The following is a 27061-nucleotide window of genomic DNA, read 5'->3' as shown; positions in this document are numbered from 1 at the left end:
AGCATGCATCACTTGGAGAATGAACAATAGGTTACTGAATGATCAATGGGTTATAGAAGACATCAAGGAGGAAATTAAAAAATTCTTAGAGATAAATGAAAACACAGACACAACATATCGGAATCTATGGGACACATTGAAAGCAGTTCTAAGAGGAAAATTCATTGCTTGGAGTTCATTCCTTAAAAAATGAAAAAACCAACAAATAAATGATATCATACTTCATCTCAAAATCCTAGAAAAAGAAGAGCAAAACAACAGCAAAAGAAGTAGAAGGCAAGAAATAATTAAAATCAGAGCTGAAATTAATGAAATCGAAACAAAAGAAACAATTGAAAAAATTGACAAAACTAAAAGTTGGTTCTTTGAAAAAATAAATAAAATCGACAGACCCTTAGCCATGCTAATGAAGAGAAGAAGATAGAGAACTCAAATTACTAGCATACGGGATGAAAAAGGCAATATCACAACAGACACTTCAGAAATACAGAAGATAATCAAAAATTATTTTGAATCCTTATACTCCAATAAATTAGAAGATAGTGAAGGCATCGATAAATTTCTTAAGTCATATGATCTGCCCAGATTGAGTCAGGAGGATATAGACAACCTAAACAGATCAATATCAATTGAGGAAATAGAAGAAACCATCAAAAGACTACCAACTAAGAAAAGCCCAGGACCGGATGGGTATACAGCAGAGTTTTACAAAACCTTTAAAGATGAACTAATACCAATACTTTTCAAGCTACTTCAGGAAATAGAAAAAGAGGGAGAACTTCCAAATTCATTCTACGAGGCCAACATCACCCTGATACCTAAACCAGACAAAGACACTTCAAAGAAAGAAAACTACAGACCAATATCTCTAATGAACCTAGATGCAAAAATCCTCAATAAAATTCTGGCGAATCGGATACAAAAACATATCAAAAAAATTGTGCACCATGATCAAGTAGGATTCATCCCTGGGATGCAAGGCTGGTTCAATATACGGAAATCAATAAATGTTATTCACCACATCAATAGACTTAAAAATAAGAACCATATGATCATCTCGATAGATGCGGAAAAAGCATTCGACAAAGTACAGCATCCCTTTATGTTCAAAATTCTAGAAAAACTAGGGATAACAGGAACATACCTCAATATTGTAAAAGCAATCTATGCTAAGCCTCAGGCTAGCATCATTCTGAATGGAGAAAAATCGAAGGCATTCCCTCTAAAATCTGGAACAAGACAGGGATGCCCTCTCTCACCACTTCTGTTCAACATAGTTCTCGAAACACTGGCCAGAGCAATTAGACAGACGAAAGAAATTAAAGCCATAAAAATAGGAAAAGAAGAACTTAAATTATCACTATTTGCAGGTGACATGATTCTATACCTATCAGACCCAAAAGGGTCTACAAAGAAACTATTAGAGCTAATAAATGAATTCAGCAAAGTGGCAGGATATAAAATCAACATGCATAAATCAAAGTCATTCCTGTATATCAGGGACAAATCCTCTGAAATGGAAATGAGGACAACCACTCCATTCACAATATCCTCAAAAAAAATAAAACACTTGGAAATCAACCTAACAAAAGAGGTGAAAGACTCATACAATGAAAACTACAGAACCCTAAAGAGAGAAATAGAAGAAGATCTTAGAAGATGGAAAAATATACCCTGTTCATGGATAGGCAGAACTAATATCAAAATGGCGATATTACCAAAAGTTCTCTATAGGTTTAATGCAATGCCAATCAAAATCCCAACGGCATTTCTTGTAGAAATAGAGAAAGCAATCATGAAATTCATATGGAAAAATAAAAGACCCAGAATAGCAAAAACAATGCTAAGCAGGAAGTGTGAATCAGGCGGTACAGCGATACCAGACTTCAAACTATACTACAGAGCAATAGTAACAAAAACAGCATGGTAATGGTAGCAAAACAGGCAGGTGGACCAATGGTACAGAATAGAGGACACAGAAACCAATCCACAAAACTACAACTATCTTATATTTGATAAAGGGGCTAAAAGCATGCAATGGAGGAAGGATAGCATCTTCAACAAATGGTGCTGAGAAAACTGGAAATCCATATGCAACAAAATGAAACTGAATCCCTTTCTCTTGCCATGCAAAAAAGTTAATTCAAAATGGATCAAGGAGCTTGATATCAAATCAGAGACACGCCGTTTGATAGAAGAAAAAGTTGGCTACGATCTGCATACTGTGGGGTCGGGCTCCAAATTCCTCAATAGGACACCCATAGCACAAATGTTAATAACTAGAATCAACAAATGGTACTTACTTAAACTAAAAAGTTTTTTCTCAGCAAAAGAAACAATAAGAGAGGTAAATAGGGAGCCTACATCCTGGGAACAAATCTTTACTCCTCACACTTCAGATAGAGCCCTAATATCCAGAGTATACAAAGAACTCAAAAAATTAGACAATAAGATAACAAATAACCCAATCAACAAATGGGCCAAGGACCTGAACAGACACTTCTCAGAGGAGGACATACAATCAATCAACAAGTACATGAAAAAATGCTCACCATCTCTAGCAGTCAGAGAAATGCAAATCAAAACCACCCTAAGATACCCTCTCACTCCAGTAAGATTGGCAGCCATTATGAAGTCAAACAGCAATAAGTGCTGGCGAGGATGTGGGGAAAAGGGTACACTTGTACATTGCTGGTGGGACTGCAAATTGGTGCAGCCAATTTGGAAAGCAGTATGGAGATTTCTTGGAAAGCTGGGAATGGAACCACCATTTGACCCAGCTATTCCCCTTCTCGGTCTATTCCCTGAAGACCTAAAAAGAGCATGCTACAGGGACACTGCTACATCGATGTTCATAGCAGCACAATTCACAATAGCAAGACTGTGGAACCAACCTAGATGCCCTTCAATAGATGAATGGATAAAAAAAAAATGTGGCATTTATACACAATGGAGTATTACTCTGCATTAAAAAATGACAAAATCATAGAATTTGCAGGGAAATGGATGGCATTAGAGCAGATTATGCTAAGTGAAGCTAGCCAATCCCTAAAAAACAAATGCCAAATGTCTTCTTTGATATAAGGATAGTAACTAAGAACAGAGTAGGGACAAAGAGCAGGAGAAGAAGATTAACATTAAACAGGGATGAGAGGTGGGAGGGAAAGGGAGAGAGAAGGGAGATTGCATGGAAATGGAAGGAGACCCTCAGGGTTATACAAAATTACATACAAGAGGAAGTGAGGGGAAAGGGAAAAATAATACAAGGGGGAGAAATGAATGACAGTAGAGGGGGTAGAGAGAGAAGAGGGGAGGGGAGGGGAGGGGAGGGGAGGGGGGATAGTAGAGGATAGGAAAGGCAGCAGAATACAACAGACACTAGTATGGCAACATGTAAATCAATGGATGTGTAACTGATATGATTCTGCAATCTGTATACGGGGTAAAAATGGGGGTTCATAACCCACTTTAATCAAAGTGTGAAATATGATATATCAAGAACTATGTAATGTTTTGAACAACCAACAATAAAAAATTTTTAAAAAATCTTAACAGAAAAAAATTAAAATATGGGCCATAGACCTAAATAGACATTTTTCAAAAGTTGACAAACAAGAAATCAACAGGTACATGAAAAAATGCTCAACATCACTAATTATCAAGGAAATGCAAATCAAGACCACAATAAGATATCAGCTCATCCCAGTAAGAGTGACTATGAACAAAAAGAAAACAAGTACTAGTGAGGCTATACAGACTCTTGAGTACTCCCAATCAGAGTGTAAATTAGTGTAGCCATTACGGAAAACAGTATAGAGGTTCTTCAAAACCTTAACAATAGAACTACCACATCCCACTCCATATCCTACTCTTCACAATAGCCAAGAACTGGAAATAACCTAAGTGCCCACCAATTGATAAATGGAGAAAGAAAATGTCCTATACACAATGAAACATTACTTAGCCATAAAAGAGAATAAAATTTTATCCTTTGCAGCAGCAACAGGAGTGGAGCTGGAGATCACTGCACTAAGTAAAATAAGCCAGGCTCAAAAACAATAAGTACCACATGAACTCACTCATATGTGGAATATGAAAGTTGATCTCATAGAAGTTGAGAATAGGATGATAATTATCTAAGGCTGTGAAGAGAAGAGAGGAGGGAGAATTGGAGGAAGTTGATCCATGGGTAATAAATTACAGTTAGATCAGAGCAAGAAGTTCTGCTGTGCTGTTGCACAGTAGGGTGATTACACATAATAAAATTAAGCTGTATATTTCAAAAAGCTGGAAGAAAGGATTTGTAATACCTTCACCACAAAGATAGGATAAATGTTTGAGGAGCTATGCTTACCTTAATTTAAACAGTACCCAATGTATATGTGTATCAAAACATTTTATGTTTTAGGTATTAGTTAAAATAAATTAATAATAGAAAAAGAAAAGAAAATTACTGAAAGTTAGGTAGAACACAGATTGGAAAAGAGGAGACACTTGATACAATTAAGAGGAGACATGTGGCAGTTTTCTAGAAAGCAAAAGATAACCATCTCAACTAGACCAATGTCACTAGAAAAAAAAAAAGTGACCTTGGTAAAATTTTATGAAAATATCTGTGGATGGTTTGGATTTAGGAGGTTAGAGAGAGAGGGAGAGTAGTCAAGCTTGACTTTGGTACATGTAACTGGAGTAATTGGGTGTTTGGTGGCACAGCAATTAAAATAATGAACACAGGCAGGTCTGAAACATAAGAAATGGGAAAACAACAAACAGGTCGAGTTCACAACACCTGTAAAACATCTGTGTGCATACATCCCAGAGGCACAGAAATTCAGATCCAAAGCTTCTGAGTGATATTGGAGCTGGAGGTATTTATGTAGATGTCATCAGGATATGGGTAGAAGTTAAAGTTGGAACAGTGGGCTAAATCCTCTGGAGAGTGTCAAGTAAGAGAAAAAGAGAGTTCTAGGAAAAAGCCATGAAAAAGATATACACTTTGAAGGCCGTTCAGGTTGTACTCAGAATATAGTCTCTTTACCATCTGTACTTGCCACCTATTTCCTCAATCTTATTAACCAATAAAAACTGACAAGGCTTAGCTCCTAAACTTAAATCTTAAAAAGTACTAGTCCCCAGCTTTCTTCCTCCTAGCTTACTTCTTTTTATTTTTCCTTTTCTATAATTTATTTATATGTTCAAAGAGTTTCAGATGTTTATTTTTTTCCAGTTTCCCTTCTATAATTGCTAGCAAAAATGTCCAAGTAGTTGCATATTAGAGAATTCTTTCATCATTTGCTTGTGGGAATAATATTTAATTTGAAGATTCCATGATCTTGCTCCACTTCCATGCATTTTGTTTGTCTAATAGATAGGAGCACGTTATTCTTAGAAGTAAGGTCTGGCGTATGGTGGGTGCTGCAGGGCTCAGGGTTCTTTCAGAGTCATACCACAGTGTACATTCTCTGTGGACTCACAAAATGACCCTCAGATGCCTGGGAAATTGGGAGTTTTCTTATTATAAACTTTCAGAATAAACTCACCTATGTCTCAAGGTCCATAATTTCAAAAACTAGTTGGTCTTTTTTATTCAGCAAGACGTACAATGTTTTCAGCCTTAAATGCAAAAGGGTCACTCGCAGTTACAACATGGCTTGATTTCCACTCAAAAAATAAATAGAGTTGAAACAAGGAGGAAAAAAATATCACCCCACTGCAGTATAAATTGGAAGATTTCTAGATTTTTATGTGAGTACATTCAAATGAGAAACCATTCTTATTAATGGATTAGAAAGTTAATTGATCCACATTATGCTTAAAAGTGACCAGAGAAAATGGAAAATAAGGGTACTCATCTTGTGCCCCACTCGTATATCTAAGCTTTTCCTTTGTCCTTTTAACTTACACCATCAGCACTTAATGTACAGATAACTCATTTTAAAACTGAAAGAGTTATAGTGTTATAATTTTTATAATTTCTCCTAACACTTTATATATTACTTTTAAAGCACTCAGCAAAATACATCCCAAGGATTTCTGCACCTCACAAACTTTATAGAAATTTCTTGGCCAGTGACTAAAATGCTGGCCTACTCAAGATTGAGTATAATAACCACTGAATGAGGTAAGCAATAAAATTATTCTTACGTGCATGTAGTCTCATTTCAAGGATTTTTAAATTCTTTACATATTTTTAAGGATTTGAAAAAATATTCTTTAAATCTAAAATTGGATTCTGGGTTCTCACCACTCTACAACCTAAATAATCTCATATTACTAGCTAAATTTGTAATTCCCTGTTCTCCTCGGCAGGCCAGAAACACACTGTACCTCTCCACTAACAATACAGTCCTCGGGGCATCCATTTACCTTCCATCCTACAGAAAAAGGGCTCATAGATCCTTATTCTTTGTTTTTCCTTCTATAAACAGTTTTAAATCCTTAGTACTACTTTTACACTCTGATCTTCTTTTATGATTTAATGTGTTAAAGGCTTCATGAGAATTTTGCTAAAGATTTCCTCAATCCTACCCTGTAAATTAAAAATATATATATATTTCAAATAATCCTTGAGGCTAATAAAGCAAAATTATATAGGGGAACTCTGTGCTTCCTTACTCACATGTGGTTATGCACAGCTACGTTTAATAACCAAATACTTTTAAACAGAGCACTGTGATTTCTGACAACATACCTGTGAGGAATGGGGACAGACATTGCTGTATGGATGAGTGCACAGCACAGACTGTATGAAGACTTGAGGATATTGCCACACTGTTTTTCAGGGTCAGTAATTTCAATAATATGTGATCTGAAATTCCTCCCCACCAGGATCCTTTCTTCCTTTCCAGAAGGTACTGTTTCTCCACCCACACTAAACGACAACATTCCCTTCCTCCATCAACAGCTGTGCATCTTTCAGTTCTTGCATCAGATGTCACAGGCCTGTACCATGTGCCTCCCACTCTTCCTGCAGTTGCCTAGAGAATGGGGTTGGGAACATACTTCTCTTAGTCATTCATAAGAGCTCAAATGACGAGTGAATTTTTCTACCCCTGCTGCTTTCTAAACTTTGGGAAGTATCAAGTGAACCATTAGCCATTTCATGATATTCAACTTGGGTGACCATGCTGGGAACAGTTGCAATTTAATGCCTTTTAAAATATATGGTTATGGGCTAGATTGTATCCAGTTCTATAACACTTTCTACCATATTTCCATTTTATGGTGCCATTAATAATTTATTATTCTTACTTTTATTATCAGATTATATTAATTGTTTTATTTCCATTATTGTTTTCTTATTTCTTTTTATAAAGGTTGTAAAATTAATAAAATCCTTGACCCTGTCTCGATAGGCCAGCAAGGTCCCAGAATTGCCCTCTGCTGACTTGTCAGTATGCATACCTTTGCTCAGGTCTATTTGGGCATCTCCTGCACTGTAACATTGGACAGTATTACTTAGTCAATTTTGTTTTAATCTGCAAAGTCTATACAATATAGAAACCTAGGGATCAGATAATGGTGTTTAGAAAATAAAACAGTTTTTCCCAGCAACATAAAAAGACCATCATTCCTTGGAAAATAAAGGTATGTATGAAAGCTTAAAACCTCCAAGATATTATTTAATGACATCTATATAAATCAAACCACACAATATTTTGGGTAGTAATAACAGTAACAGTATAGCTGAGATGTATATAAGGATCAGAGGATCAGAGGAAGGAAGTTTAACTTTTGTTAATAAGGGAAAACCACGTTGATGCAAAAAAGGGAAAGAAAAAGATTATCTTGAAACCTAGCATTCAAATTTATTTGAGGTTAGTTTCTTTCTAAAGTGAAATGGAATATCACTTTTTAAAAATTAAGTCTCAATTAACAACTGTTCTTCCATTTTTGCATTTTGTCAAAATTTTCCTAAATGCTCTTTTTGGAGAAAATTACTCCTATCTATAGTAAAGGCTCACTCATACATAATGTTCATAATGACAGTGATCATTTCAAGCTAACTGTTGTAGCCCTAGAGCCCAGAGAGGTCCTCAATAAATATTTTTGGATAAATAAATAATAGGAGCTAGATAGTCAATAAATCAATAGTCATATATTATGTAAATTTAATATATAACAATCACACATAATACATACACAGTACTGGGGGGAAAAGCAATATTTGGGTAAGAAAAAAATCTGTGGTATTTTATTTTGTTGAAGTCATGTGGTATAGTCAGTCCTTTATACACCATAGTCTTAATTCTGTTTTCACATGTTTCTTACCCAGAGAAAACGTATTAATCAAAATACTCCTTTTTAAATTCTCCAGAGAGATAGGAAATACAATAAAATTAGTCTTTGTTTTCTGTTAGTACATGTCAGATATCTTTCTGAACCAATGCCTAGTGTCCTGTTGGCTACAAATTGAAGAACTACCAGTATTAATTAGGAAATAAAAACACATATCTAATAGGGCTCCTAAAGGATATTCTGTAATATAACATGGCACTTTGAATTTTAACAGAGCAGCCAGAGATAAAAGAATAGTAGGTAAGTATCATAATTGATCATTATGTCCCCTGCCTTTCCTTACACAAAATCCACGCTTGTAAAGTATTTGCTGAAGGCCATTTGAGTTTCCTCAGATGTAAAAAAATACATCTAATTAAAGAGGCCATTTAATTTCTAATAAACCTCTTTTCTTTGTATGCTTGATGTTCTTGAGTATATTGCTACTCAGTTGTTGATTTCAAATCTTTGAAATTTTAAACAGTAGCAATTCCATTTTGAATGTACAAAAATAACATCTCCTTTTATGTAGTATTTAGATTAGTGATATAAATATGTATTTAAACATATACAAAGAACATGAAGCCTCACTATCATTCTCTCCTAGAACTTCATGCCTGGGAGCATCTTAACTTATAAAGTTCATTGATAATCAACCACTGTTTTCCAAACAAGAAATTTTAAAGGGAAACCACTTTACATCAACTTGTATAATATATTTCTTATCATTACCCTGGTTACAGGTTATACGCTTTTAAGAAATGTATTTATAGATTAGAAACTCACCCACTCAGACAACTAATAATTAAAACAGTGAAACCAAAGTAGTCTATGAAAAATGTTTACATGTTCTTTGATTTTTCTTATCAACTTGATACTTGCTAGATGTAAGATATTTATATTAACATAGAGAAATGAGATCAAGAATGATGGAATTCAAGTGCAAAAGGAGTATCTCCTTCCATGATCCTAATAGGAAATAGTGTGTTTAAACTGGGCCATTAGAGAAGAGTTTAAAACAGAGCTGTTTATAAGGACTATGGACTAGTAACTGTGAGGAGCTACCACTAGGTCCAATGAGAAGTAAAATGGGACTATTAATTTGAAATGAGGAAACAGAGCTATGTAGAAAGGACCACCCAACCCAGTGGAATTAATATGGTCCCATAGCAAGGAAGCTGAGAAAATAGCTCCCCCATACTTGGTGCTTTCCCTATCTCCATTGTTCAAACCCATCTAAAAGTTACAAAGTTTGGCACCACAAATGCAGTCCATTAGTAAGCAGAGAAGAGCACACAGCTGGCAAATGGATCTGGAGGGGTAAAAATAAGATATGAGCACAGAAAGATATTGAAAAGATCAATCCATCATAGGACCAAGAAGGTAGACAAAGGAAATGTGCAATGTTCAAAGATAAGCAATAGGTTTTCAACTCAAGGGAAAAACAAATGCTCTTAATGACATGTAGGGTGCATGGTGTTAGTGAGCTTTTCATCTCTGTGACCAAAATACCTGAGGACGAGTTAGAAATGGAAAAATTTATTTGGAGCTCACTGTTTCAGAGGTTCAACTCATGGTCAGCCAACTCCATTACTCTGGACCGGAGGTGAGGCAGAACATCATCATGGACTGGTGTGGTGGAGGAAAGCAACTCACCTCATGGCAATGAGCAAGGAATCAGGGACAAATAGCAGTTCCCAAGACCATACCCCCAGTGACCTACTTTCTCTGGCCATCCCCAACCTATCTATAGTTAGTACCCAGTGATTCTTTTAAATTATTGGCCCACCAAATGGATTAATCCACTCATGAGATTATAGCTACCATAATCTGATCATTTCATCTTTCAACACTGCTACTTTATCTAAAATCAGCTTTTGGGGGGAACACCTCATATCCAAGCCATAATAGTGATTATGGGATATAAGCAAGAAAGTAGCTGAAAGGGTAGCAGAGGAAGTATTGAATAAACAGGTGAAAGAAAGGGGAATAATAATTATAATCAACTACTGTTTACCAAACACTTGTTTAATATTTGTTTTAATAGATAATATTTTTGATTATTATAATCTGCCAATCAAAAAGTTGTGGTTATAATCATCTTAAATGTAATGGAAACAGCAACCCATAGAAGAACCTATCCCCCAGCCATGACCTGTGCACCTGTATGTCACCACTTGGTGTCTACTGAACAGTTTAACCACCAACACACAGGGTTCTCTAGGTTAAGCCTGGTCTGGTGAAGAATTGGTTCCCTGGCCAAAAGATTTTTCTGGCTTAAGAGGACTGGCTAGAAACTTCTGTCACTTTTCCAGCAACTTCTGTAGCTCCTTGTCTCACCAGGATCTCCAGAGACAGTGAATATACAGATTGTGCTGCTTAGTATGCCAAGTCACCTTCTCTACTAGATCTCTCATTCTCCCCTTACAAATGGAGCAGGGGAAAGTAAGCCAGGCATATAGTTTTACATTACGTATGGAATCCATTAGGCAATTCTGCTTGGACCTCAAAAAATAATAACCTTACTTTTCTTCCAAACTAAAATTGTCTATCGCGATACCACACTTTTTCAAAGCTGTTTCCAGTAAGTTTACATTGTAGCATACATTGGTCTTATCAAATCCCCTTTATCTGGGAAACTAATTTTATACTCTGCTGCTCTGACTTTACAGTTTTCCTTAAAGCCTCCCCATTCGTAACTGCAGCACACTCCTGAGATTCAATAATAATAGCAACTAACACTTACAGAGGTCATGAGCTGGACCCAGGATGGAGTCATGGTTTATATCATGGAATCTTCCCAGTGGATCTATGAGGTAGGTACTATTATTAGCCCCATTTCAGATCTGAGTATCAGAGACTTAGATTAAGCAGTTTTCCATTACTGACACAGCAGGAAGTATCAAAGCTCAGCTTCAAGCCCAGGAATTCTGGCTCTGCAATCTGTTTAACCATTGCCCTGAGTTGCTTCTCAGTGTTTTAAATAAAACTGTTCCCCACTCTCCAACCCTATTTCTCCCAAGCAATTGACAGAGATATGAAAGTTGAATTCCACTCCCTTTCTCAAACAGACACATTTTCTTCTCCTCCCTTCTTTATTATCCTCCCTTTATTCCACTTGTCTGGTTACAAATATTGGGTCTCAGAAAATGATACTCCAAAGTATGGGCACTGGCATGCTGAGGTCTTTAAGATGAAGGACATTGTATGGGCCTCAGAAGCTCTCCCTGACCTTCTGCCCTCCTCACTCCCACCTGCCTTTCTCCTCCTGAAGCCATTCATAGGAACCAGATTCCTTTTCCCAAAGGCAGGTCATAGAAATGAGAAATATTACTATAACTTTCCTGCCCGTAGGAGCTGACCATGAAAAAATTATCTGACCTACCTGTATAAGAGTGTATTCCTCCCTCCAGAGGATTCCTTTCCTCCTGAGATGAAGAAATGCTATACATAGAGACCAAGAGCTGTCCAAACAGATGGGTCTTGCTGGGCTTCCTACATCAGTCTACTAGTACTATCAGATCATATCTTCTATCCCATCATGTTTCAACACAGTTGCTCATTCCTCATCAGACCTAAGCATAAAAACAGTTTTTCCTGAGTTTTTTGTCTTTGTTTCTAAAGGTTCCCATGTCATATAAAACTTTAAGTAAATTTGTTACAAGTGTTTCTTGTTAACCAGTTTTTTTGTTGTAGAAGTGTCAGCTGTGACCCTGATGATGGGGAGAAAAGGAATCACAACTTCCTGCCCTGAAACCAAGGATACTTTATATTTTATTTTCTATTTTGGATAATATTCCTTTTCCAGTATAGCCAATTTCTCTACAGTTTTCCCAGCAATGTCCGTTAGCCAATGGACTTTATCAGGCCATCAAACTGTGCTCAGATGTGTCAGTGCAGCAAAACCATATTTGGCTAAATCATAGTCGCTGGTAAAGAGCTGGTAAGCACTACTTTGTAAAGTGCTTTACCACTTCTGGTCTGGTAATCGCCAATCAGAGAAATAATGAATAATAAAATGTGCAAACCCTGATGACAACATTAGTGACATGAAATTAAAACCAAGGATATCTGAGTCCTAGAATACTAAGAAGACTGTTTTCAATGTGGAAAAAAATCAAAACTACTCCAGTAATAATTAAAGAATTCTATGTGGAATCTGAGACCTCCAGGCAAAATCATATTATTTGAGTTTTCAGTATAATAACGTTTTCACTATAATAATGTTTGAAATAGTGACTAACCAAACTCAGATGTGAGAAAAATGGCTCCAGAAAATGCCAGACAAAAGAAAATGAAAAATCTGCAACATTCTCCAGAGAAGACACCAAAATTTAAGAGCCTCCCTTTGATATGTATTGCGACATAAAGCATCTATATATATTTTTTTCTTTCCATCTAAGATAATATATACAGAAGGTGATTTTTTCCCTCTATGGCCTTGTTTAGGATTATTGTTTTTTATTCTTCTGTTTTATAATTTTATCATTTTCAACTCTTATCTCAAACTCAGCACAAAGTAATTGTTTTTGCTCATTTCTTATGATTTATCATATGTCATTGGGATAGGTACTCATGGGACAGAGGGACAGCTGGAGTTACTATGAAGTTGGCAACATCAATTTTGCAGTCAGCCTGACATTGGTTTAAAATGCATTTCAGACTGATAGGAGGTGGTGGATTCACAGTCCCTGACTGAAGTTCTCTCATTCTCCAAAGAATGAAGAGTGTCTGGGGACCAGCAGTGCCTCACAAACTTGTCTCAGCTGTGAGGTGATATTCACCAGGAAAAGAGATTGGGTAGCCACAGCTACAAGGACTGGATTATCAGAAAGCCACCCACCTTATATCTAAAAAGAGTAATGAATTTTTCCTATTGTCAGATAAGTCAAATTAAAGTATCTGCATTGTTGTTCATTCAGCGATAATTTTAGGGCTATATATCATGTTTTTCTTTCACAAAATGCCTAAATTTTTCTAATATTTGAGACTTCCCAGAAACTTAATCGTGTCCTTTTTTAGAACTTTTCACTAATCTGCTATGTAAAATTAGGCAAATTCCTATATCACTATAAAATGTACTTACTGTATCTATTAAATGGTGGTTAAGCTCAATAATTTATAAAATACATTCTTGCTTACCTACAATTCAGGAATATGGTCAAAGTTTATCTTGAGAAGAGAATGTACTCTATCCCACACATACTTTGAAAAAGTAGTTCATTTTGCTATTTCATTCTTTCTGAATTCTAAAATAAAGAAGACTTCTAGAATTCAGAATAAATATATTCTCATGTTGTTTTCACAATAATTCAAGTAGTTACACCTAAAAGATGTTGTTTGTTGCAATTTACATAGTGAATAGGTATTCTGGCTATTTCCTGTGTTTTGACACTATAAATGCAATTTAACAACAACAATAATAAAAATGAAGAAAACTAGCTTTTGTTGTTGTGAAAAGATAGATGTTCAAAGACCGAGCTAAAAGATACAACCTCAAAAGGGATGGCTGTTGAAATTTACTTCAGCAAATCTTGTTCATAACCATTCAGAAAAATCCTCATACTCTGGGTCATGCTGTTTGCTCACAACAGATTTTTCCAGTTACTTAGACCTCATATTGAAATGAAACTAAAAGGGGGGGAAAAACATATAGCTCACCAGAGTTGTCTTATTACCCAACAAATTTAAAACAGATCTAATGGCATAGAGGGGGAATGATAAGCATTGGGAGACATATAAAGTGCATGCACCATTGGATTCTGACCAAAATCAGGGCTTGGGATTTTGGAGCATTGAGACTCTTTGTGTACACCATTGTATCATGCTTTTATTCTTATTCCCACTCTTAAATCCTCTTATTCTAATTAAGCTAACTCACACACACCCACACTCAAGCACATAAAACACAAACACACAAACATTTAACTTGATCTACCTGCTTATTCACTATTTCCTTATGTTGATGAGAAAAATCATCATCTGTCAGCATGTTATGGGATCAAAGGCAAACTCTTTAGGTTGCAGGAGACTTCAGCCATCTCATCATGTCACTCAAAGAATAATGCTGGCTCTTTTAAAAGTTTTTTTAAAAGCTTATAAAAAACCATTTGCATTTCTCTTAATAATCCAAAAATTTTTTAAAGTTTCTGATTTTTGAAAAAAAAATTACCAGAAAAAAACTAATACTGGTTGATTTCCATATTGTGGAAGATAAATTCAAATGTCTTATTCATGTTGTTATTAAAGACCCAGTGATAGCTAATTTCAATAGTGAGATAGAAAGAAAAAATCATTTATACTTCCAAAAATAAATGCATAAAGAAAATAATGCACCTACTTACCAGAGAAGTCAGGCTTAACTGCTTCTCTTCTAATAAACAGTTTATTCAATGAGGGGGAAAAAGGAAAAGTAATTTTTAATAAGAAATTGTTGTTTTGAAAAGGAGGAGGAAGGATGAAGCCAGCTTTTGTATCAAGACCTTAGTATGTAAGAATATGTTATTAGCCACAATATGCTAATGCTAACTCAGCAACATAGGTATGCAGAGTCAACTCTCTGAGCCAGGAAGGACCACAGGCCCAGTACCACAGGCCTCCAACTGCCAGAAAGAAGCACATGGAACAGGTATGCTGTTTCCTCCAGCTTGATCAGCATATATCATGTACATGACAGATGCCTGTACATCTTCAAATCAAAGAGGTACTCTGTGTTTCCTTTGTGACTAGCAGAGCAACTGGAGGACTGAAAAGCAGCACCAAGTGAAAGAATTGTCATGGACATTCCATCACATACAAGAAAGCCTCCAACTAATTCTGAGGCTTCAATTGTTTCTTCAATTGTAAAATGATAATAAATTTATTTCATTATTGTTATTACTAGCTTTCCTTGCCTATTGCACAAATTTGCTGGGAGCATTAAAAATAAATAAATAACATGTGAGAACAAATAGCGTCTTCCATTTATTTGCTACTTGGGTAGCAAACAGAAGCAAAAGACTGCACAGGCATTATCTCCATTAGGTATTAAAACAAATTTATTAAATGGGCAATATTAACATTTTTTTTTCCAGTTGAAACTAGCAAGGCTCAGAGAATTAAAACTCCACAGATTATAAATGGGAAAACAAAGAGATTCATTCCCAAGGATCTTAGGTACATCTTGTAAAAGGGCTATCAGTGAGATTTATCTATTCATTAAATACCAACGAGGAGAGTATTCTGTTCTTCTGTTTTCAAATGATAGTGATATTTGGTGATAATAATTGCATTTCTGCTGATAAGAAAAATTTCCAAAGTCAAATTGTAAATTAACTGTATACAAAATCTCCAAAGTGAAGGTTAAGTAGAAAACTTAAGAACATAAAGGAAATAACTTTTTTCTAGAGGTGAAGCCCAAATTTCCACAGGCTTCTGACTTCCGAAGGACAGGGTGAGGATCTTAGTACCTTTCTTCCTTCTTCGCCCTTGAAAGCTTCCAACAGTTACCTTCTGCCCACAGACACTGCACCATCATTTTCTTGGTAAAAATTAAAATGTGTGGTGGAAAAGGTGATATCAGACTGTCTAAGGTCCCTTTCTGCCTTTCAAAATCCAGTTAAGGGCATTTAATCTCTCTAATTCAGGAAAAGATGCAAATAACCCCTTTGACCAAACTGCTATCTAATTAGCCCAAGAGCACTAAAGTCACTCTCTCCTACTCAAGCTGGCTCTGAAAGACACAAAGGTTTGTCTGTTTGGGGTGATTTTTCCCTTAGGTACATAATTGAAATGATTCTAGTTTGGCTGCTCAAGCACTAAAGTGTCACAGTGATGAGTGTCATAAGATAAATATAGGGATAGCTTACAAATATTTCGTTTTGCAATCTGGTATTGCATATGGATGCCTGAAATAAGTAATGTAAATTAGTCTCCTCTAATTTACATTTAAACAGGGGCTTAAGAAGGATCAGGGAGCACCACTCTGCCTTGAAAAGCTACAGCCTAAAAAGAGTGACAGGGATTGTCATCAGTATTATAATCATTACCAAGTTCCAAAAAAAAAAAAAACCCTTGTTAGGAATGGATCTGTCTCTGCAGGGGATATCCAAGACTGCAGTGCTCGGATAAAATATGAATCAAGGACTAATGCCAAAAAACCTAAATTACATTTTTAAAAGAGGATGTTGCATTAAAGTAGTGATAAGCTGGATAATTATAGAGAATTTTATGTACCTTTTAGCATAATTAATGACATAAAACACCAAAGTTTGAAATTTAAAATCCATCTACTTTAAATTATGGTTTTAAATTTACATATATCATTAGAATGAAAATAAATGTAGAATGGTGAGATTAATAAGTAGAAACCAAACATGGATTAGATATTTGTCCATTGTGAATATTACAAAAGAAGGCAAGAATCGCTTCTCATATTAAGCAGAGTCTCGTTAACTGCAGGGCATTTATTAAAACTAATATTAATATTATCTTAGTTAACTTTTCATATATAACAAGTGCTGGATAAATAAACTCTGTATGAAATCTGGAATGTAATTTATAATGAATTTGTGCTAATGATATCTAATGTGCCTAGTTAAAATGGAAAGTTTATTGAGAATAAATGTTGCTCATTTACTTCAAAGGGAGTTACCAAACATGCGTAATTTGATAGTAATTTAAGAAATAAAACAATGTTAGCTAATCTAAGTATGATTTACAAATTTCCTTATGACAATGCAGTACATGTTACATATGTTTTTAAAAATTATTTACTAGTTTAAAAAAAAAAGAAAAGAAAGGGGAATGCGGGGGAAAAACTAAAACTTTTTAATATTGTGGATACTCCAAGGGTTCAAACGAGTGGGAATACATACTGTGGTGGGCCAAAAAATAATCTGCAGAGAATTTCCAAACCCCAAACCTTGGGACCTGTAACTATGTAAACTTGTCAGATGTTGGTGGGGGGGTGGGAACAAGCTAACAAATGTGTAATTGAGGATGTGGACCTTAATATAGGGAGATTATCATTATTTTGGATTACCTAGATGTGTACAATGGAATCACATGCACCTGTAAAAGGAGAGAACTTTCTCCAGAGAAACCCAAAAGAAATGTAGACTAGGAAATAGGAGAGATGAGGCCTAAGAGGAGATCAGAGAGAAGCATGAAATGAACTTACCAGCTCTGCTGGCTTTGAAGGGACAGCGGTTCAGGCAGCCTCTAGAGGCTGAAGACTCCTGGCTAAATGCCTGCAAGTCAATGGCAACTGGGTCCTACAGTTTCATGGAGCTACCTTCTGCCAAGAACCTGAATGAGTCCGGATGAAGTCTCCCCCCAGAGTCTGCTGATGGAACACAGCTCTGCTGACACCTCAACTTCAGTGCAGTGACACCCATGTCATCCTTTTCAGCTACAGAAATGGGAAAGAACAAACTGATGTAGTTTGAAGCCACTACCTCGGTGGTATTCCCTTAGAGCTCTGTGCTTCTCCTGACACCCTCTCCTTTACATTCCATTTTTAATTCACGTCTCCACATCTTGGAGATTTCACTTCCCCAAACACTTTAATATCTTTTGGGTCCTGAAGACCCAGTGACCCTTCTAAAACAGATATCAGATGAAGCCTCATGTTTTTGTCCATCTCTCGCCTCTTCTTGCACCACTCTTACACTCCATAATGTCAAATATGTCTGAAGACTAGGTGTATGCTGAACTCACACACTGTGCTTCTCATATATTCTTCCACGTAGGTCCACTTAGTCCTCACAGACCTCTGTGAAGTTGCCATGTAAGTTGTGTCATTCCCGTAAACATTGGGGGAATTTGATGCAGAGGTTTGCCCAAGGAGTTGCAGCTAATTACTGGTAGGTCTTTTTGAAACCAAGGAGTTTGAGTCCAGAGTTTGTATTCTGAACCACCATGCCATACTACACCTATGTTTCAGTTTCTTAAATCCTGCATGTTCCTCCCACATTGTGTGTATGTGTGTGTGTGTGTGTGTATGTATGTTTCCAGGGATTCAACATAGGGCCTTGACATACTAGGCAAATATTCTACCACTGAGCTGCACCACAGCCCTTCCCACCTCCATTATGTGTCTTTTTTTTTTTTTTCCTTACCTTAAGTGTTTGTCTCTCCATCTTTACCTGAAAGGCTATTTCTGACACCTTGCAACAACACAAGTGTGAATGACTCACAGAAGACTTCTCTGACTCCCTAGGCCATATCAACTTTCATTGTTGAAAGGCTGTCATGGGACCCCGACTTTTTCCTTCACAGAACTCAGTGTGCAATCAGTCTCTCTTGGCTGTTTATTCCTTTAGTGCCTACCTCCAGCACTGATGTGTCATTAGCTGATGCAGTCCAAGCAACAAGAATCTTGGCTGGTTTTGCTGACCACTGTACCCTCAGTGCTTATCACTACACCTAGCAGGTAGGTGCTGAGGGAACATGGGATGAACCAACAGCCATGCTTCCCTCTGCTCTTAACCATATTCTAAGTAACAACTGATCCCTTCACATATTAAACATGGTGCCAGTAGATTTTGATTATCATATCTTTTACTTCTACCCTCAGAGAGACATTTAATAATGTTCTTCTTCCAGCTTTAGTTGGAGAACCTCTAGGTAGGGATCTTGACATGGGTAGATTCTACCTCTAGAGTAATTGACTTGTCAAGAGGCCATGTCATGATGGGCATGTGAATACCAGGGCCTGTTTCAAAAAGGGGGATATTATACCGTGCCAAAAGGACACCCTAATTTGTGTCTAGCATCAAAGCCAAGTGGATATATGTAACTAGGTTCTGGAAACAAGTCCAAGTTAACTTAATTAAAATAATGATGGCATAACAACCAATTACTAAAAGCAAAGCCTATTGCTAAATACTTGACCTTTGTTGTTTCATTTCATATTTATGATAATCCTGTGAGGTAGGCATCTTTATATGGATTGTCATCCCTATTTCACAGATGAGGAATTGAGGCCTTAAGTTTACATGATTTTTTTTTGTCACACAGCTAGAAAATGAACAAGTGAACCCTAAATTTTCTAACTGAAGTTTCTACTCAAAACTTCTATAAATCCAGCCTTTTAATAGCAAAGCTATTTGAATATATAAAATAACCCCAAATTTACTAAATTATTAATTGCATCAGTGATTGTTGTATCAGTGGATCCACCTAGTAATTATGTGCAAGGTCCAGATTACAAGGATAGCAGATTGGGAGGAAGAGGAAAGGGAAAATATAGACAAAATACAGAAGGCTTATCTCTGTGTAGTGATAGTGAAGGGCTAAATGCAAATAAACAGGACCATGTGGTGCTGCATTAACTACAGCCATGCATACACAAACATACCCAAGACAGCACAAGACACATAAGCTGGGAATTTGAGGCCTTCTCTATCGGGTACATAGAGCATGAACCAGGCTGGAAGTTGAATAAATTCCCAAGCAACACAAATGGATAAATCATAAACTGATCAGAAAGTCATGATTAAATGCACTTCTTTTAGTTTTCAAAGCTGAAATTTTTATTACAACCCCAAAAGTCTTGTATTCTAAATTCACTGAAGAGAAATCTTTCTAGGAAAAAGTACAAATTGAGTTTCACATGCTGACACTATTTTAGATATTTGGGAATTAAAGATAAAAGAAACTAATTTTCTATAAATCCTGGTACATTATCAAAATGGTACATTAAATTGTTCACATTAAATTATTTAACTATTTAGCACATTATAAAATTAAATATGACAGTTCTGTTTTAAATGATTACAAAGCATGGAATTTGAATATAATTTAATAATAGTATTCATTACCATATGAAGTCAATCTGATCAATTTTATAATACCACATACTTATGATGTGGTATAACTATTAAAAATGTGTTAATGTAATTCCTTTTAAAGAATTTTTTCCTCTGCTACTGGGCATATGACCAAATGCTTTAATTTAGTCTCCAAATACTATCTTGACACTATTGGTTTCTATAATTGTTTGGGGGTTATTTAACTATAAAACATCTCAAGATTTCAGTTTTATAAAGCATGTGGTGCACAATTAAATTGCATTATATGACTGGTAGATATCTTAGACAGTTCTGGTAGTTAAACTAGAGAAGTACATATGAATTAAATCCTGTTCTAATTGTCATTTATTCTATTTCAATCTGTTTAAAAAATGAGCTGAAATTAGATGGATATTGTGTGTTTATGAATCAGATTTTAAACATAAGGCACATTCAAAAAACCATATTCTTTCAAAAAAAACATTACATCATCGTAGATTTTTAGTACAACAGATTTGACGAAGACATATAGTTTGTTCTTCTATCATTCAATCAATTAGAACACATGTATGTTAAGAACCTTCTATGTAACAGGAATACTTCTTTGTATGAATGAAAGTTGGAGGAATATAGAATTTTGTTCTATAATTGTTCAATTGGCATCTGACTCAAAAAAATGTTTCTAAATAAATAACATAGATATTTATTTTAACAGGAAATTAATGAGAATTAAGTAAATGAAAGCAGAACAAGAAGAGAGCAGCCATTGGATTGGTGGGCTCACTTGTCACTATGGTACCCTGGTCAAGCATCCTGGTGTAGCTCCTCAGCTCAGAGAAGGTGTGACCCTCTCTGTTTGCCTCTCACACAGTACAGGACCCTTTCCTTGCCCATTCCTGAATATCTCTAACTTTCCCCTTTATAAGGAAGCACCCTGACAGTTATCTCACAATCAACAGACCTCACAGTGAGGCTCATTCTAAGCATTGCTACCTCACCAACTGCATTCAATTCAGGTTTAATTATCTTGATGTTAAAGTAGATCCCCAATCCTGAAATTTTCTGTTGCAATTCAGAACTACACATTTAAATTCTGATAACCAGTACACTTGGATATTTTATGGGCAATTTTTAGTTAACATGTTAAAAATTGCATTCACATCTCTGCACCTCCAAATCTACACCTGTGTCTATCCGCATCTCCTGATTCAATGACACCAATATCTATGCATTCCTCTAGGCAAGAATGGAGAGGGTGTTCCATGTGTTTTTCTTTCCCAGTTTCTTATCACTACATGCCGGCTGACTTCACTTTATTTCCCCCCCCCCTCAGTTTTTTTGGTGGACACAACATCTTTATTTTTTTATTTTTTATGTGGTGCTGAGGATCGAACTCAGTGCCCCGTGCATGCCAGGCGAGCGTGCTACCGCTTGAGCCACATCCCCAGCCCAGCTGACTTCACTTTAAATGCCCACTAAATTTCAGCACGCTCTTAGGAGTCTCCTCCATTCTCTCTGGGCAATTCACTCTCCTAAATGACTACTTCACAATTTCTTCTTTTCCCCCAAACTACCAATATCCTTCCTTGGTCATTCTCAGGTGGTGGCTTTACATATTATTTTACTGAGAAAAAGAAACTATCTCCTAGGCATCAGGGCCCTCTTACATTGAGGCTCCTGGAGTCAGCCACTCTTAACTCCAGTCTCCCTTTGCCCCCAGGAGAGGGGTTCAATCTCCTCCTCATTATTCTCCCTCTCTTGGATCACTCCCATAATAAACATACATACTAGAAAAAATAATAATGACTTATCCCGCATGCCTCTCCAGTTACTACTGTTTTTCTGTATCCTTAATAAAAATATTCATCAAAATGATAGTCTTACTGTCTCAAATTTTTCTCCTTCAATGCTCTCTCCCTTTTTTGTCTTCATTTTTAAAGTCAAAGTTGTACATGCACTAGTTCAAATAAAAATTTCTTATGAAAATATCATTTCATTTCACCTCCTCAGTGGCGAGATTTTTTAAATCATTCAGCTGTGTTATTTAATATTTGTTATAAGCTGTATTCTGTCCCCTCCCTCTCACATACATATGTTGAAATTCTAACCCTCAATAACTCAGAAAGTGATTGAATTTGCAGATGGGGATCCTTTTAAAAGATAATTAATGTAAAATGAGGTGATTAGGGTTTTCTAATCCAATATGTGTCTTTATCAGAAAATCTAGACCAAAACAGGCACAGAGGTTAGACACAGAGACATTAGGAGAAATGGCCATTTATATGCCAAGCAGAGTCCTCTAAAGAAACCAGGCCTAGTGGCAACTTGATCTCGGACTTCCAGGCTCCAAAATTGTGAGGAAATGAAATTCTCTTCCTTAAGCCATCTACTCTGTAATATGGATTGCTTGACCTACAGTTTTTCAGTTTTACCATGGGCTTACTGGGATGTAACCCCCTTTATAAGTTGAGGAGTACCTGCACTAGGTGTAAGCACCCTAGCAAACTAAGGCAATGTTTTTGTTTATCTCCAAATAGCACACTTACATCTTTCTTTTTCTTTCTTTTTTGTTTTCAGATTCAGACAGTATATATTGATTTCCTCCTCGAGAAGATGAGAATTTATACATTTCCACGACTCCTCTACCCACTCTCACATGCATGGGTGGGCAAGCCACCAGCCTCCCAAAGCACTTACTGTATTCATTGATCTAAGAAGTACATTTTAAGAGGCACTATCATTTTATGTACCACTAAGAAAGAAAAATTCTACCAATTAAACAATGACACAAAACTTTCTTATCACATACGCTTTTTGCTGAAAGAGGTCTTTTAGAATTAACCAGATATAGATTTTTTCATGTATCATTCTTACTCAATATGAAAAGATAAGCAAAATACATCATTTAAGGCATACCTATTTTTTAAAAAAATTCAGACTCTGACTGTTGCAAATCACGTATTTGACTCACAGTAGACTAGCCAGGTTTTTCTACATTTTCATGTTTTGTACTAAAATGTTGATGGTACGGTTATTATAAAAGAACTTATAACACACTAAGAGACTTTGATATCAGGTTCATGATCCAGTTTTACTTTGTACACACCTATCTAGGTTTTTTTCCCTCCCTCTTCAGGAATATTATTAGATACCTCTACTTTGCTAATTGACTTATTTCCTACATTCTTGATTCACGGCATATATAAATACTCATGTAGCCACCAAGTAATATACTATAGAACACCTTCAGTACACCATAAAACTGGTACTTCTTGATGTTCATGCTTTCTTGCATAGGTAATGATGATTGTATTATGAATTTTATCTGACCAACAACATGTATAAGACATCATTTATGGTAATATGATACTTATTTTAGGTATGCTAAAATATACATATTAGAATTAATAAAATTCAAAATACTGTTTTGGTTAGATATTCCATGTTTATTTATTATGTAATGCTAATCATCACAGAGGTGGATTTACTATGAAGTTAAAGACCTCTAGAAAAGATCTAGTGATATGTCACATAAAAATTTTAAAAATTGCAAAAGATATTTTAATAACAACCCATTATATTCATTACCCAGTTGCATTCAAAATTCATGTTTATCATTTGTCATATTATCCCTCATGATTGGTACTATGATCTAAATGTGCCTCCTCCAAAATTCATGTTGGAACAATTCCAATGCAAGAATACTAAGAGGTGGGGGCCTTCTGGAGTGATCAGTGCCTTATAAGAGTACTTGAAGGTCAAGTTCACCCCCTTCTATATCTTCCTCCATGAGAGCTCATATCATTCAACCTCTCGGGAGGATGGAGTAGCAAAGGTACCATCTGGGAAACAGCAGCCCTCACCAGAATCTGAACCTAAGAACTGAATTGTGAGAATTAAATTTATTTTCCTTATAAATTATCCAGTCTCAGGTATTTTGTTAGAGCAACAAAAATTGACTAAAACAATTGGCTAGCCATAATGATATTTGTAGGGGAAGTTGATATTAATGTTAAGTTTAGTTTGGGGCTAAACAAAACTTAGAAGACAACCTTATGTAGTTTGCATTTTCATATACTCTTACCCTGTTGTTAGCCACCTATTTGAGTTAAATTGTTGCTACTGCTCACCCAATGGTATGACCTGAAGTACAGGGCAAAAGTTATTGCAATATAAACAGTTACTAGCATACTAAGCACTAACAACATGAAGGAGAAGGAGTTTGAAATTTATGCAGCCTGAAGTAGTCTATATAAAATTATACATGGACAATTCAGTTCTCACCAATGCTCACAGCTTTTTCACCTCTGTAACGAAAAGACCTGACCAGCACAATTGTAGAGGAGGAAAAGTTTATTTAGGGACTCACATTTTCAGAGGTCTCAATCCATAGACAGCAGGCTCCATTCCTCAGGGCTCAAGGTGAGGCAGGACATCATGGTGGAAGAGTGTGGTAGAGGGAAGCCACTCACAGGGTGAACAAGAAGCAGAGAGACTTCACTCTCCAGATACAGAATATATACCCCAAAGCTATGTGCCCAATTGAACCACTTCCTTCAGTCACAGCCCACCTGCCTCCAGTTACCACTTAGTTAACTCCCTCAGGGATTAATTCACTGATTAGATTGTGGCTATAACCCAATGTTTTTCCTCCAAAACCTTCTTGGATTGTCTCACACGTGAGCTTTTGGGGGACACATTCCATCCAACCCCTAACACTTACTCAAAATATCCCTATTTTCTTAGAAATGTACTTTGCTTGGTAAGAGCTAATAAAATCTTAAAACTCTAAGATCTAAGGAGTTTAACACAAAACTTTATTTCTTAAATTTCTCCTAAATCTTTTCTTTTTTCTACCATGATTCAAAGACCCAGAATGTCACTATTGTGTTCTAATTGCTATCCCTGTTTCCAACAGTGCTGTTCTGATATCCTCTCACTCTAACCACTCTGATCTACAATACAAATCTAACCAAACCACTCCTCTATGTGGACTCCTCAATAGGCCCCAACTAAGCCAAGGTACTCATGACATTCTTTGTGACATTCCCACCTCCCTCTCAATCTCACCTACCACAGTCATACAATAGATCCCCATCCACAACCTACCTCTTCACATCTCCATGCCAGTATTAATGAGATTTTCTGTCTCTCTCCACCTCCATTTTCATCTAAATTTTTCATATCTCAAAGAGTTATATCAGGTGTGATCCTCCTCCAAGAATCTCTTCCTGGCATCTATCTTTTTCTGTTTCCTTAGCACCCTATACTTAATGTCATTGCATAATCCACATTATATTAACACCACTTAGTGTTATTGCATAGTCCACATTATAGTAACACTACTTAAATATTTCTCCAACTGGAATTTAAATATCTCAAATACAAAGACTGGGTGCTATTTATTTTTGATTCATGGCACTAGACAGTACATTGCACAATTAGCCTTCCATAAACACTTGCTAAACTAAATAAATTCAGCTATATTATCCAAATTAAATAGATACTCAAATATATTAGATGTCTAATCTGAGGTTATTTATTGGAAGATCTACAAAAACCAAGGGTATCAAGAAGGGGTGGGGGAGACATTCAATCCACTGTAAAGAGACTAAATCCAGAGATAGCAGATGATTCAAGATAGGTGTAATAATCAAGTTCAGAAAGTAGTCAGGTGGCGGGGACTAACCAGAAGGGAGAGACTATCTAAAACAGCTGACTCATGAGGGTAACATCTGATGGACCATGAGGTAAAATTGCTAAGATTCACAGTAGGAGATGGTATAGAGAAGAAATACATGAGGCAGGTGCTAAAGTAATGAATGAAAGCAAGTTTAAAAAGAAAGAAGTAGACATTAACATTTAGGGTTCAGAAGTTCCAGAGACTCTGGGCTTCATATGAAGGGATGTAGAATGACAAGAACTGTCATGGTACAGAATCTGTCACCCAGAAACCTATTCTACCCCAAGAAGGATATAAACAGGATAGACTTGTGGGATAAATTAAGGAATTAGAAGACTTGTCTAACCTAATACATTTTGATTCTTTTAAAAAAAAGTATTATTATGGTCCACATATTATATTTTTGACCTGTATTTCACTGTATTTCTATAATCTCTTATAGAACACAATTCTTTTCACCATCTTAAAAAATAGGATGAATCCAGGGAGAGAAAAAGGAGGGAAATGTATAAGTAGAAGAAGAAGAGAAATCAACAAAGAAATCGTGTAGGAAAAGAGTTACCAGTACCTGGAGAAGCTCTGGTCTGTAGGGTTGCCCAGAATCTGTCTCTTCTTCCTGGAGGAGCTGAGTGAGAAAAAGAAAAAATTATCTAGTGACATGTTTGGCTCAAGTCTTAACCCTTTTCACTGATGGGGCTGAAGAGGAGAATGTTCATTTGCTGAGATCCTAGGAATCTCTAGTTACTTAAAGGAGTGTTTTGACTCAACCCCACAAAAAACTTCTTTAAAAAGAAAAAAAATGGGTATATATCCATGTGATGCACACTTTTCCTCCTTTTTGCTTCCTTCCCTTCTTCCACAATGATCAGTCAAGTCAGTTAACAAGTATCAGTTAATTTATGCAGGATCTCACCGGTCAAGAATCTGCTTTTTTTTTAAAAAAAAAAAAAAAAGAAAAGAAAACAACAGATTCACTGTACATTCTATTCCACTCTTCTACACAACTATTTTTTATCCTACTGGACTGGCTCAAAAGTGGGGAACCTATTTCCATAAAAATGCCCCTAAATTAAAATAACTTCATGGAAAAATATAACACAAAACAGGTGTATCCAATGAAAGATGTTGAACAGAAAAAGAAAACTCTAATGTCCCCAAGGAGTCTGAGAGTAAGGTCTAAGTACTATTAGATGGAACCTTCCATCAGATTGCTGTTCAACTTAATTATGGTTTAAGAAGTGCACATGTGAAATTAATATTCAGGATCCTGCTGATTTAAAAAGCAGCAATAGGCCACCATTTGAATTCACAGACTTGTAATCCATCT

This window comes from Marmota flaviventris, chromosome 10 (genome assembly GCF_047511675.1).
Source record: "Marmota flaviventris isolate mMarFla1 chromosome 10, mMarFla1.hap1, whole genome shotgun sequence".
Lineage (NCBI taxonomy): Eukaryota > Metazoa > Chordata > Mammalia > Rodentia > Sciuridae > Marmota > Marmota flaviventris.
Note: the sequence above shows the minus strand (reverse complement) of the source record.